Below are 15816 nucleotides of genomic sequence, written 5' to 3' on the forward strand. Positions count from 1 at the left end.
AAAACCTAGGAAATCAGGCAGAGTCTTATTGAATGTTTTTTCACATATTTTAAAGTGGAAAATTAAAACATTTTATCTATTTTGTGCCAAAGAAATATTAAGCATGTGGAGAAGCTAGAGGAGGTCTGTTTTGAACATCGTGGCAGTAAAAACTTAATGAAACTAAGGTCATGTTTCTGATTGTCTCAGTAGTGACGTAATACAAGTTGGAATTTTACCGGGCCGTTGCTGGCCTTCAGCAACATCAGCAGGAGGGATGAGGAAGAAGTGAGGGCTGACACTTCAGGGAGATACAGGGGCACCTTCTCAGTTGTGAAGAATGGCTCTAGGGCTTCCCTGGTGGCGCAGTGGTTGAGAGTCCGCCTGCCGATGAGGGGGACACGGGTTCGTGCCCCGGTCGGGGAAGATCCCACATGCCGCGGAGCGGCTGGGCCCGTGAGCCATGGCCGCTGAGCCTGCGCGTCCGGAGCCTGTGCTCCACAACGGGAGAGGCCGCAACAGTGAGAGGCCCGTGTACCGCAAAAAAAAAAAAAAAAAAAATAGCTCTAGATGGGGGTCCAATGTTTATAATGTCAGATTTGTGTGACAATTTTAGGCATAGCTGGGTAACTGTGTGGGGAGGTTGGTAGGAAGGGGTTTACATCAGTCAGATGAAACAGTATTACTGGGAGCAGGTAATAATGAAAGTACCATTATCATTACACAGTCTTATTCAGGTCAGGGACTCAAGGAGATGTAGGGAATAGGAGGATATTGTTTTTTGCCTAAGTGAGAGACCTGGGAAACGTCCATCAGGATTTCTTAAATGCTCAGCAAAGCAGGTTGGCATTCATGGAAGGATCCCGATTCTAGTATTAATGGGAAACTGAATTCCTAATCTATGAAAATAAGGTGAATACCGGTTTTAGAAATGGTCAATTTTGTAGAGAGGGAGTAGGGAATGTTGCCCCTTGTGTCTTTATAAAAGCAACCAGGGAACGTCTCTGTTATCTACATCCATTGATACCATGGTGCCACAGGTGATATAGAGGATTCTCCTACATATGTTTTACCTGTATCAGGAATGATTGTGGAATAGATTAGAATGCAGTAGTAAATCTAGCCATGGAGAATGAGCAGTGGCAAAATGAAAGGTTCCCAGGGATTCAGTGGACTCAGTAGCCACATTCTGTATTTTAATCAAGGTCTGGACAATAAGTGGAAGGTTATTTTTTTTAAAAAAATTAAAAACTGTTTTGTAAAAACAAAAACAAAAACTATTTGGTGTGTCTCAGATAACTTAAATATGGCAGTTGTATCACCATCCATGAAAAGGACATTCATAGGCATTCACGGCTTTTATGTTTTATTTAAAAATAAAATTAGAATATCTTACAAAGTCTATTGGAAACTAAATGACTGGAACCCCATGCTCACTTTTCAATTGATTCTAGTGTAACCTCAAATGGGATAACTAACAAAAGTAGGAGGATGAATTAAGGCAAAGCTGTTTCCATCATGGGTACTGAAATTCATGGCATACTCATGACTAATGATGAAATATGAAAAGCACATGTGTCTAACATGAAAATTCACAGCCACTGCTGTCATTAAAATGAATATGTTTACTCTCCATGATAGAATTATTTTATGGATGTGAACAGCCTTAGAGACAGATATGGTTGCTCATGAACACATTGTGATTTGGCTAATGTGGGATCATTCTCTCTCCCAGATTCTTCATTTATTAATTTATTCATTTGTTTGTTCATTCATCTAACATTTACTATTAGTCACAATGTATTATGATGAGCATTAGAGGAACTCTAATAATGAAGATATGCCCCAGCACCCCCTAGGAGTTTGCTGTTCTGAATTAAAACATCAACCATTATGTGACATTTAGTGGCATCATTAGTAAATTTCCAGAAGCATCAGTGATTTTAATTTTTTTTATATAATGGAAATATAGGCTCAGCTGATAATCTCTTACCTACCATAAGAAGCTAACACTAACTGAGCACTTGTGAGTGTGCTGTACAGGCATTACCATATATCATATAAGAGGTTAGTATCCAAAATATATAAAGACCTCAAACAACTCAGTAGCAAGAAAACCCAACAATTCAATACAAAAAAAAAAAATGTTCAGAGATTCTAAACAGACATTCCTCCAAAGAAGACATACTGATGGGCAACATGCACACGAGAAGATGTTCAGCATAACTATAAGGGAAATGCAAATCAAAACCACGATAAGACATCACCTCACAAGTATTAGAAAGGCTATTAACAAAAAGCCAAGGAATGTTGGAGAGCACATGGGCCAAAGGGAACCCTCATACACTGTTGGTGGGAATATAAAGTGGCACAGCCATTATGAAGATGGTATGGAAATTCCTCAAAATATTAAGAATAGAACTATCATACGTTGCAGTGATTCCACTTTTGGCTATTAATCCAAAAAAATTTTAGAAACCCACTAATTTGAAAAGATATATAGATATATACACCCCTATATTTGTTAACAGCATTATTCATTTACAATAGACAAGATATGGAAACTACCTAAGTGACCATTGACAGATGAATTGATAAAGAAAATGTGGAACATGTATAGTGGAATTTTATTTGGCCATAAAAAACAAATAAACTCTTGCCATTTGAAACAACATGGATGGACCTTGAGGACAATATACTAAGTGAAATAAGTCAGACAAAGAAAGACAAATACCACATGATCTCTCTTATATGTGGAGTCTAAAAACAAAGAAGCAAACAAAATAAAAACAAACACGCTTATAGACACAGAGAACAGACTGGTGGTTGCCAGTGGAAGGGGGTGGGATAGGAGAACTGGGTATAGGAAGTTAATTGCAAGGTAACAAATGGTAACTAGATTTATGGTACTGATCATTTTGTAGTATATACACTACATACACTATATACAAAGTATTATGTTTACACCTGAAACTAATATGTTATATACTAATTTTACCTCAATTAACTAAAAGCAAACCAAAAAACCTCTGTTGCCAATGACCCAGTTTTGAGACCTAAGATGGGTTACTAGCCTCCATGAGTCTTAGTTTTCTCACTTATAACATCAGAATGCTGTACCACCTCACAATGTTCATCTTTACTTTAACTGAGAAAACTTATGCAAAGCCCTTAGCAGTAAATCAGTCACAGAATGAGTGCTCTATAAACTTTGTGTTGTGGTAACATAAGAAGCAGTGCATATTTACATGTTCATCCATTTTTGTTAGCATATCTCTAAGATTCTAAGTAGTATGTTTTGAGAGAGCGGTTTGGTGCAGTAGACTTGGCATAAGAAACCTGGGTTCATGTTCAAGATCCTTTTTAAGTAAAATGGTTATAGTAAGATCTGCTCTACATATTGTGATGATCTAATAAAACATCTTATGGCAATAGCCATAAAAAACCTTGCAAATTAAATTTCTCACTATCATCATTATTATTATTGAACAACTGGAAACATAAATTGGAATCCGTGCAATAGCCTACAAAAGGGAAAAGTTTGCTCTTAGAGTATAATTGATGTGAATAACTTCCTAGGTTAGGTAGCTGCAAACACTCAGGAAATAGTCTTGCTTTCATAAAGAGGAGACCAAAGAGGGCCATAGATGCCATGGGAAAGCCTAACATCAGCACTCCAGGGGACTCAAAAACACTGTCTATGATCTTGCGAAATCCTGAATATCAATATGTTTCATATAGTAATGAAAATCAAGGCTACTACTTCTAATTTTCTTTGAAACATGTAAATCTAATTCACAGTGCACTGAGGGTAGATCAAGATGAAAAAGAATTCTCTGCTCTTTCGTCAGTTCTGGCACAAAATATAATCACTTTTAGCAAATATAAAGACAGTATGTTTCCTATTGCTTTTGGAAATTCTTTTGTGGGAATTCTTTTGATGAATGCTCAAATTATTTTCTTATTGTCAAACTCCATGTGGAATTGTGTGATAGACACTTCTGCAGACATGGACAACAACAATATCTTTTTATACCAAATAAGTCTGAAAATAATAATATTTAGCTTATTGTTATAACAAGCTTTTGAAGAAAATGGTATAATTATTCCCACGTTACTGGTGACGAGTTGGTCTAAACAGTTGCATCTGTCACACAGCTGATTAGTGCCAGAGTACAAATTCAAATCCAGGCAATTTGCCTTTAATGTCTTTGCTCTTAAACACTAGATATACTACTTGCTATAAATTCAGCATTTAAGTTTATTAGGCTCATTGCTTTATAATGTTAGCTCTATTTCACAAAAGACTAATCATAGTCTTTGGTTCAATTTCTCAGCATCTCACAAATAATTGGCAAAAGCCAGGATTTACAATTGGCCTGTTGAATTCCAAATTCTGTGCATTGGTCTATTGAATTCCAAATTCTGTGCTCTCACACACATGATTCTTGGCACTGGGTATCTGACATTTAGCCACAGATTGCAACACAGGTTTCCAGGACAGTGATGTTAAAGAGAGAAGCTAGCAAATTCAGGGTGCCCACCTAATAGAGCTTGTTAGTGCCTGAAAAGGGCCATTGGAAAGAAGCATAAGCCTGCCTCTGAAAAAGCTTGTTTAGCTTCTCTCTACATGCACTATGATGCTATTTAGACAGAACAGATTAGAATGTAACCCTAGTTAGCTTTAGCACACTGGAAATTAGTAAATTCTAGGTGAGTTTAATCCTACAGTAAATTAAATTGACTTGAATACACATAAATTTACTACCCTTCTTTAGAGTTTATTTTTAATTTTACTCTATCATTTTCAGTATAATGATTACTTTTATTTTGCTATATTTTGTTTGAAGCAGCACTTTGTTTCATTCGCTCTCCTGTTTTCTAACTTCATCGCTCTTAAGGAAGTCCTCCTCTGCCCACCAAGATTGGAAAACATTGCAGGACACTAACAGGAGTGTTACAGAGGGAATTTAGAAATTGGAGCTAGCGTGCATGTGAGAGGAGGCGGATAAGGTTTTCCAAGGCATTTGGGACAAAAGGCTTCTCCAGAGTCAGTAAGGACCTAATTTTCACTGGTAAACTGCAGGCCATGGGGTATATCACCGTTTTTGAACTCCCCTCCATAAATCAAAATTTATCCACACCTTCATTCATCGTCACCAACTTATCTCCCCACTCAGAAGCTGGTATGTCCCTACTCCTCTCCATGTCCAACTCTTCACCTTGTGATCATATTTATATTCCTTGATGCTTCTTCTGGAATTTTAAATCCTTATTACATATCTCTAGCTTTTGTCTTCATTACCTTTTTTCATTCTTCCCTTTCTCTCTTACTAAAAAAGTACACAATCCCCTGTCATCCTACTAAGGAGCCCCCCATCCATTTGTCCACTCTCCTCTTCTACTCAGCTAAGTTCCTTAACAAAATCATCTAGTCTTCCCACCTTCGCTTCTTCACAAATTCCTTCAAATTTCATGTCCTTCGCATTTCTCAAATCCACCCCCACCTCCTTTCCCACTGGTACTGTCTCATGGCTCTTACCAAGAATATTATTCTCCCAATAAATTTGTTTGCTTCTATTAGCTTGTCCTCCTAATCTTTTTCTCTGTTACTACTGGAATTAACAAGGTTTCCCTTGTTAAAAATCTTCTAGTAGATTCCCAGTTACTGAAAGATATATAATTAAATGAATGAATAATTTCCAGAGAGGAAAAAAGTATTGTCAACAAAATGATCATAGCAAGTTGATTAAATTCCATATAGATGTCCTTTTCTTCTGCAAGAGTTATAAGGAAATATCTCTTATAGATAGTTTTTTCTTTTTTTTTTTTAGGATTAAGATTTTAGTGCATCTAAAGAGACAAAAGAAAGGTTAGATGAGAATATCTAGTGTTAAAGAAAAAATGTCCCTTGGATTGATAATCAATGGAGGGGATACTGGGATCTGTCTTACTTATGAACAGCCAACTGGTGATGAGTTGTTGGGTTGAAGGCACCATGAAAGTCATTACTATTTGATGAGCATTCAAGAAATGGTAATGAAAATATAGGAAAAGAAAATGGAACAAGTCATCCGTTGGTTCTTCTACCATTTCTGCCGCGGAACCCAGCCACTCAGGCAGCCAGAGGAGTGGCAGTGGTCCAGCCACCCAGCACATGAAGTCCCCCAGTGCATCCAGCGGGAGCCCTCTTCACCAGGATGCCCAAGAGGAAGGTCTAGTCTGTCAAAGGGAGTGGTGATCAAGCATCGCAAGAGGTGAGTGTTGATGGTATCATTTAACCTTCTAATGCAAAAGTGTAGATGCAGCCAAAAAAGGTGGCTGGAACGGATGAATCTTCACCAAAAAAAAGTGCAAAAAAAAGGTAAAGCGGCTCAAGTGGCTAATCACGATAATAAAGAATATTTAGCTGCAGAAAACGGAGGAACTAAATAGGAGAGTCCATCTCCTCTGATGAAGCAGGGAGAAAGACGCCAAGTCTGATTAATAGCATGTATACCATATCATGTCAGTGGTTCCTGTCTCCCTTCTTGTACAATCCAAGAGAATATTTTTATCAATTATTTTTTAAATGCAAGTTTTTTAGTAGCTCTAGAAACATTTTTAAGAAGGAGGGAATCTCACTGTATCACATTTTTTTAAAGTGTAAATGCTTTGTTTTTAAGACGTGAAATTATTTGCTGGTGGTGGTGGTGTTGTTGGTGGTGGTGATGTTTTTATTTGTTTGCTTTGGTACAACCAGAAAAGAGCAGCATATTGAATACGGGAGGTTTTGATTGTCTTGAGTATTAGTTTAACATCCATAGGTGGGGCAGTAGTTTTTATATCCTATAATACTCAGCACACTAAATGACAATTTGGAGTCACAGTTGTGCATTGAATATGTTTTGAACATTTAAAATTACTTCTATTCTCATGTTTTTTAGTATAGTTGTTTCCTAAAGAAAACTGCTCTTTGATCTTGGCTCTTCCTGTCAGACTTACATGTACTCTGTAACATCTTTGGTAGTGGTAGTCCAATTTCCCTAGTAACTTTGTTAATGTGTTATGAAAGATTGAAAATTTGAGTCTGTAGTGTATATTATATTAAACTGTAAATTAGTGAGAGTTACGATATAACAGTGTATCAACATTTGAAGTTATTGGTACTTGATATACTCTTAAGAAAAATTTGCATACAAATTTCAGGCCAGACAGTCACTGGAATAACTGTTTAAAAAAGGATTACAACTAAATGCCTTTTAAAATTTTGTTACAAACATTACGAAATGTGTATAACCGTTAAAAATCTCAATTATAAAAGAAGAAAAAGGAAAATGGAAACTGGTGGTCATTCTTAACATAAAAGATATTCAGTAGTGTTTTCTCTGAATATCAATATGTCTTCCTAGACTTATGTAAATTAACATTTCTACCAAAAATGTTTTATTCTTATTTTATTTTAATTTCAGAAGGATTAAATGAATTATATCATTTGCTAACATATGTCTTTAAAAGAAGTTCATAGAGGTATCCAACTAATCAATTTCTATAAGTAATATTCTTATTATACATGTACCAAGGATGAAGAATAAATGAAAATCTGGTTTCAGACCATTCCAGGGTACAAATATGCACACCAATAATAGAAAGAAAGCATCAAAGGGCCTGTGTTGCTTCAATTTTTATATTTACTAGATTAAATATATATCATAATTTACAACGTTAGCTGAAAATATTTATATGCATATATAATATGTATGTTTATATAGTAACAAGTGAAATATTATATAATTTTAACTTAGACTTAACTTCCTTGCCACATATATGCCATATCTGCTGGGAAGTAATTAAGCAAGCAATTATGACCTCCTCGGACCAAAAATGAAACCCAAACAAAATTTCTTAGATGTAATGTTATATTTTATACAAATGTTTTAGACTCGTGTTTTCATCTTTATTCTCACAATAATCCTGGACATACGAAGATATAAAACGTATATTTTTAGCATGGAAAGAACACAAACTGGTTGGTGTTATAGATAACTAAATGGTTAGCTACGGACAGAGAGCTGATAGAGAAACAGATCTGTCTAAAATTGAAAACCTCTAGGCTCGTTGGGAAATCTCTTCTAGAAGCAGGAAAGTGGAGGAAAAGGGCAGTCTTACTTCTTCGATTCCTTTCCTACTCCTAGAGTAAGGATTTTAATAGTTTCCAACTTTGGCTGTAAATATAAATAATCTGGGAGCTTTAAATAATCCCCCAAACTAGCCTGTACTTCTGCTGAATTATATTAAAATGTAAGTATTGACATCAGATATAAATGATGCTTCCAATGATTAAAAAAAATGCAGCCTAGGTTGAGACCCTTTGGTCTATGATGATTTCAGGTGCACTGTTTTGAGAGTCCTTAGAAACTACTTTGCAACAGATTTTTGGCAGAAAAAGTGAAATACAAATCCCCCTTGCTCTAAACCTCCGGGAACCAAGCAGAATGCAATTTTCACTTGGATGCCTTCAAGCTCCTGAATAGGGCCACTGTTGCCTGCTGCCCTAAAATGACTTTGGCATTTCTACCAAACTGGAAAAAAAGAAAAATTAGCAAATCATCCTTGTCCAATTAAGTTGATGCCATGGTTGTGACCTTTACCAATGTCAACTGCAGCTAAATCCAAGGCAGTGAGTTGCATGGAAAGAAAAACAAAGAAGATGGTGACTGCCTGGGGTGGGAATGAAATAATGAGCTTTCCTAACACAATTTCATCAATTTTTAAATCTACACTACTTTTCTGAATTGCTTCTCATTTCTGCTCTCTTTCAATTTTCTCCTTTCTTTACAGCATTTACAATTGTGATCACTGAAATTAAATGTATTGTGAGGATGCATCCACACTTTTATGCTAAAAAAGCTGTAGTTGTACTTATTTGAATAAATGTGTTCTTACATCTGCACAATAGTTTTTGTTTTAATTAATATCCTACCAAAAACCTTCTTTAAATCTTCTCAAAGTGTTATCCTCATCTCCAGATACAGTACTTATGAATTCATATACTTATTGACTGTTTCTCAGTGTCAGACACTGCTACATATGCTAAATGCTGTATGTTAATTTTCTTATTTAATCTTCCCAACAGTTCTGTAAGGTTGGTGCTGTTATTGTCTTCATTTTATACATATGGAAGCTTAGTCTCAGAGAAGTTGAGTTGATCAAGATTTCAAAATTAGAAAGTTGTAGAAAAAATATGTTTACTTAGTCTGACTAGTGAATCTTATCTCTCTAAATTTTTTTCCCTTGTATTTATGTTCATTATACACGATTTCTTAGATGTAAATGAAAAGCACAGCCTAATTACATAGGCAGAAGTCCCTCTGGGCCCTCAAGAGTCTTGGCTGGAACACTTGGGACAGAAACACAAGCCTTTTCTATTTTTATAGTTCCCTGCCCTGATGTGGTGATTGGTGAGTTTCAGCCCAGGAAGCAGATGACCCCGTGGTGGTCATCTCAGCCATCTCCCTAAGCCATAAGACCTGTGGGAGCCTGGTGCAGGCAGCAGCCACATCCCCTCTCCTGAGGCCCCTGTCCCAGAAGAGGGACCGAGGCAGGGAGGAGCAGAGACCCAGCCAGCTGAGCTTAGGTTCCTCTGCATCCTGTCCTGCAGAGATACCAGCCCTGAGGGGGAAGAGGAGAGAGGAAGGGAGGAGCCTGGCAACTGGCTTTGTCCAGCATTTTTCTCATCTTGTTTAATCCTCCCAGTAAATATCATCACACTGGTGTATGGAGTGAATCCTAGCTCTTAAACCCTCTATCATGCAGCTGTAAACACCAACAACATTGCTGTATTAATCATAGTTTTCACCTAAAAGGGTAGACCTCTCAGTAATACATTTCCTGTTCTTCCTCTTACATTTATATAATTTCTAAGTTATATAAAGTCACATTTAATATTTTATAATAAAGTGAATATAATTAAGTAAAACAGTACAATGGATATATAAAAATTATTAGTTTTCCAGAATGTGCCATTAATTGAACAAGATTTTTTAATAATTAGTTTCCTTTTTCTGGACACTTACTATGCATGTAGCTCTACTACACAAACAGTACAAGTCAAAGATAAATTAATATGTTGCTCAAGTACTATTTGTATATTATCAATGATGCCCAGTAGGCCCATCTTAAAGGCTTAACACACACACACACACACACACACACACACACACAGGAGCATGTCATTCACTAACTCTGGGAGTTAGGAGGACCTTGATTTGTAGTGTTTGCCAATTTCTATAGTATAAATACTACCAACTTCAATCTACCAAGGTGATATCAATGAACATGAGAGTAGACAGAGATACCAGTAGAATACCATTATATGGTATTTCCACTACATGGATCCCAAAGACATAATATCTTCAAGACATAGACTCTTCAGAGATAATAGCATGATATAGTATATTTGATATTTACATTTGCTTTTAGTATGATTTCCTTAATTTTAAGTGTATATAATTAATATTTAATAGTAACTTTAAGAGCTGACTAGTACAAATTCTGAAAATGTAACAGCTAGCTTTTATTAAGTGTGTATGAGCCATCTCCAGCAGACCACTGGAGTATTCACCATTCTAAATATATACAATGACATGCATATTCTGCTTTTTTGTACTGGTAAAACAAGCAGGGAAAAGTCATGGTTCTCAGCTCAAATATACAATAAAGAGTAACTCAAAAAAAGATAAGGGGAAGGTGTACACTTTTACCATAAGCATTTCATCTATTATACTATACATAAAACCATTTAAATTATTCCTCTTGTCTGGTGTCCTTTGTGATCCTCATATCTTTTTATTCTACATTGTCTCATCAGGAAATTTAATCTATTTCCAACATTTAGTTGCTGTCTATGGTGATGATGCCAAATCCTTTACCTCCACTCAGATATTGTCCCTCAGTTCCAGATTTAAATGTATAAATACCTATTGGATATGGACACTTGATTGTGTGAAAGGTGTCTAATACTTAGCGTGTTGTAAAACAAACCAATTTGGGTTCTGCCTAAAAAAGCTCCTCTTGTCTTTTGTATTCACGGCGAAAGAATGTAAACACTGAGCGTTATTCTTGATTTTCTCTCTTCATGCATCTCACTTAATCACTAGGTCACTGCAGTTCTATGCCTCAGTTACATTTGGAATCCCATTTCCACTTCTGCACCATAGATCAGGTCACTGTCATCTGCCTGGATCAGTGAAATTGTCAGTGGTTTGCTTGTTTCTACTCCAGTTAGAGTCATTTTATACAAAATAATTAAATCAGATCTCCTAGTTCATATCTTTGCTCTTTACCTCTCTGTTGGAACAGTATTTTATACATAATAAAATATATCTTATAACAAAGACATCATCTCATGTGCATTTGGATCCAGGTGTCTCCTTAGTCTTTATCTTTAATCAAAGCTATCTGGAATATGGAAATCCGAATACAAACTATGTGACAGACAAGGGATTAGTCTTCAACATTTACAAACAGCTTTTGCAGCTTAATATCACCAAAACAAACAACCCAGTCAAAAAAAAAAAGACCTAAATAGACATTTCTCCAAAGAAGACATACAGATGGCCAAGAGGCACATGAAAAGATGTTCAACATTGCTAATTATTAGAGAAATGCAAATGAAAACTATTGATAACAATGAGATATCACCTTACATCAGTCAGAATGGCTATCGTCAAAAAATCCACACTGGAGAGGGTGTGGAGAGAAGGGAACCCTCCTACACTGTTGGTGGGAATGTAAATTGGTGCAGCCACCATGGAGAACAGTATGGAGGGTCCTTAAGAAACTAAAAATAGCACTACCATAAGATCCTACAATCCCACTCCTGGGCATATACCTGGAGAAAAACATGGTCTGAAACGATACACGCACCCCAATGTTCATTGCAGTGCTGTTACAATAGCAAAGACATGGAAGAAACCTAAATGTCCATCAATAGAAGAATGGATAAAGAAGATGTGGTACATATATATAATAGAATATTACTTAGCCATTAAAAAGAATGAAATAATGCCATTTGCAGCAACATGGATGGACCTAGAAATTGTCATACTGAGTGAAGTAAGTCAGACAGTGAAAGAGAAATAGCATATGATATCGCTAATATGCAGAATCTTTAAAAAATGATACAAATGAACTTATTTACAAAATAGAAACAGACTCACAGACTTAGAGAATGAACTTATGGTTACCAGGGGGGAAGCATGGTGGAGGAGGGATAGTTATGGAGTTTGGGATTGAGATGTACACACTGCTATGTTTAAAATGGATAACCAACAAGGACCTACTGTATAGCACAGGGAACTCTGCTCAATATTAACATTGTTAATCAACCGTACACCATATAAAAATGAAAATTAAAATAAAAAGTTAAAAAAAAAATACAAAAAAAATGTCCTGATCTACTACATACCCTTTGCATATTTTCCTTGTTTTCTCTTTACAGAAAATTAGGCTACAATTTCCAAGAGGTCAGGGTTGTGTCCTTTCAAGTTTGTGTCTCCAGTGATGAGCATAGTCCTTACATACAGATGGAAAACAATTTAGCTGAATACTTGGCACTTAATGAGCAATCAATGATATTTATTTTCTAACTTCTAAGGAAAATGTCCAATGAGAGGAGGGACACTGATGTGGATTGAATGTGTCCTCCAAAATCTTATGTTGAAGCCCTGACCTCCAGTGTAATGGTATTGGGAGATGGGGCCTTCTGGAGGTATTAGATTAAGTCATGAAGGTAGGGCCCTCATGGTGGGATTAGTTCCCTTATAAAGAAGAGAGAGATAGAGATCCATCTTTCTTTCTGTGCAAACACTCCTAGAGAAGACCATATGAGCACACAGCTAGAAGTCAGCTGTTTACAATCCAGGAAGAGGGCCCTCATAAAGAAATGAACAAGGCAGCACCCTAATCTTGGGCTTCACAGCCTCCAAAACTGTGAGAAATGAATGTATGTTGTTGAAGTCACCTAGTCCATCACATTTTGTTATAGCAACCTGAGCTGACTAAAACAGAAATGCAGCAAGTGACATTTCAAATGAATTCTCTGGCAACGTTGCTTTGGATACTCAATAACGTAGAGCAAATCCATGAGCTAAGCACAGCCATCTCCCTTAAGGGAAGAGAAGTATGCAGCCATCACTGTATTCAAGGTATGACCAAGAGCCATGCAGAATAAACACTGTGCTCTTAGAACACTGAGAATAGAAAAAATAATTCTAACTAGGAGGGCAAGAAAAAATTCACTTGAATCATAGAGTAGGCATGACAGCAATGGAGAATGCAGTGAAGGAAAGGAGGCTGAAAAACCTGATTGAGTTTCCTCAGCAGAAACTTAAGCTGTAGGACTAAAAGATTATGTAGCAGACAAGCTCCAGAATTTAAAAAAAATTACCAACATGTAAATTATTTTTTAAGTTTTCATCAATAAACTCTCATAATATTGAACTGCCTACCTAATGAAATTTGTGACTTTTAAAATCCACAGTGAATATATATATAATTTATATGTATACATGTGTATGTACATATGTATTCATATACACACACACATGCATGATGCAATAAAAAAAATCTGTCTGCATTATCCAATCTTCTGGAAGAGAAAATAAAAATAAAATGACATTTTGGGGGCTATATTGCTTTTTTCCAAATGTAGGTTGAAAATTGCTTACTTGGATGTGTTTCACAGATTTCAGGAAAAACCATTCAAATACCCCTCTCCTTTCAAAGAAGAGGTGAAGATTTTAAAGAAATGTAGATGAGAATAGCCATATATCATGGAAAATAAGAAAAACTATGATTTGTAATGCTCATGTCACAATGCTTTGAAATAGGCATTGAGGAAACTGAGTCACAGAGAGGTTAAGTGATGTACTCACACACACTCCCAGTCAGCTCCCAGTTAGGTACATAATATCACTGTGGCTATAATTAGCCAACTCTGAAGACTTAGCAGTTAAATGTCCTCATTTAAAAGTTATGTTTTCGGTATTCAGAGAAAAATTGTTTCATGACTGAAAAGTTTGCTTCTTTTACATACACCCTTATCACATTTTATTATTCAGGATTTTTCAAATATTATCTGTGAGGTGCCTGCATAGAGATTCAAAACCCAAGTATACATAAAATATAATTTCCACCACTATCGAAAAGATAAAGACTATGAGCAAAACATAAATGCCAGAGAAGCTTTTAATGCTAATCTGTAAAATGAAATGCTCTACAGTACCTCAGCTTAGATTTATTGAACTTTATCTTAAACATTTTGGATTTCTGTTATTATTTTTTGAAAAATGAGCAATCTCTAAGACACGTGCATCTAAATGCTTCCTATGTTTTCCTGTGATAAGCCAAGAGAAATAATAAATATTTATTATTTATCTCAATGACAGGACATATGTTTATTAATAGTAAATCAGTTAAAGTAACAATCAGTAATTTCCTCTACACATTCAGGGTCATAAAGAGCCCAGTTTTACTAATGGGCTTAAATAAATGTATTTTGAGTTGGAGACAAGTGTAATGTGCCCATAAATTGACAAAGCTGCTTTTCCCAAAGTCACTGGACTTAATAAGGGTGAATCTTTGCTCCTCCCTTAGACTAACATGAAGTGGAGGCAGTATGTGGCTTCCTGGCAGGTGGGGGAGATTGTGTGGGTAGCTGTGCATTCAACCAATGACCCGTTTCAATAAATTTACCCAGGATTTTTCCTAAACATAAATAAAATACATTATTAATGCAACTTTCTTCCCTGAGTTTGGTTGAATTAAAAAAATACTGTAGACCTAGAGTTTTCAAAAGAGGTTCAGAAAGATATAAAGGAGAAAAATATTGGCCTAAAATTTTTTGAGATCCTTCAGGACATAATAAAAACCAAAAGAATAATATGAAATGGAAATACATATTTTAAAATGATTTTGACAGAAAAACGAGATTATACAGATTAACGTGTCATCGAGAAATCGACCAGTTACAGACAAAAACAGAACATTAGAAAATTTATTTTGTTTTACTTAACTTTGACTCTTCATCCTGAAAATAGTATTTCCCTAATCTACAATTTGTCCATATCCCCTTTCATCCAAATATAAGGAATCACAGAAACAAGCAGTAAGAAAGAAAGCCCCAGATGTAATGCATCAGTAGGTACTTGTAACAGTGGTTCTCAGGGTTTTTTGCCCACCCTCCCCCAGTCCACTGGAGATTTGCTTTAGAAGTTGGACTGGTATCTATAACAGTTATTTTAATAGCAAGTGATCCTGGGGCATGTAATAAGAGAACCATCCCTTTCAAGTATACTGCCTGAAACTAAACTCCTTTCTGCAATAACTATTTCAGTTTACCAAGATTTATTTAAATGTAGAGCCTGCAGATTGAAGGTTCTGATGATTGAAACAAAAGCAGAACTGAAGGCTTCCCTGGTGGCGCAGAGCTTGAGAGTCTGCCTGCCGATGCAGGGGACACGGGTTCGTGCCCCGGTCCGGGAAGATCCCACACGCAGCGGAGCGGCTGGGCCCGTGAGCCATGGCCGCTGAGCCTGCGCGTCCGGAGCCTGTGCTCCGCAACGGGAGAGGCCACAGCAGTGAGAGGCCCACATACCGCAAACAAACAAACGAACAAAAAAACAAAAGCAGAACTGAAAGGCCTCCTTTGTCCTGTCTAAAGTAGGGTGGTGGTAGGGATTTGCAAGGAAGATTTGCTTAAGTCAGTTGATCTCAAAATACCCTAAGGAGCTCTTAAAAACTAATGATGACTGGAACCAAACCAGAAAGAAGTTGTTTTAACAGGGCCAGGGTGAG

The 15816-nt window shown here is 36.4% G+C and overlaps 1 protein-coding gene across 1 annotated transcript in view; it reads right to left on the minus strand.

Moving 5' to 3' along the window:
- LUZP2 (leucine zipper protein 2) overlaps window positions 1-15816 on the minus strand; it is a 231297-nt gene that overhangs the window by 24999 nt on the left and 190482 nt on the right. The gene's annotated exons all lie outside the window — the stretch shown is intronic.

This window comes from Delphinapterus leucas, chromosome 7 (assembly GCF_059928025.1).
Source record: "Delphinapterus leucas isolate spDelLeu-1000000601 "Yukka" chromosome 7, BTC_Dleu_Yukka2, whole genome shotgun sequence".
Lineage (NCBI taxonomy): Eukaryota > Metazoa > Chordata > Mammalia > Artiodactyla > Monodontidae > Delphinapterus > Delphinapterus leucas.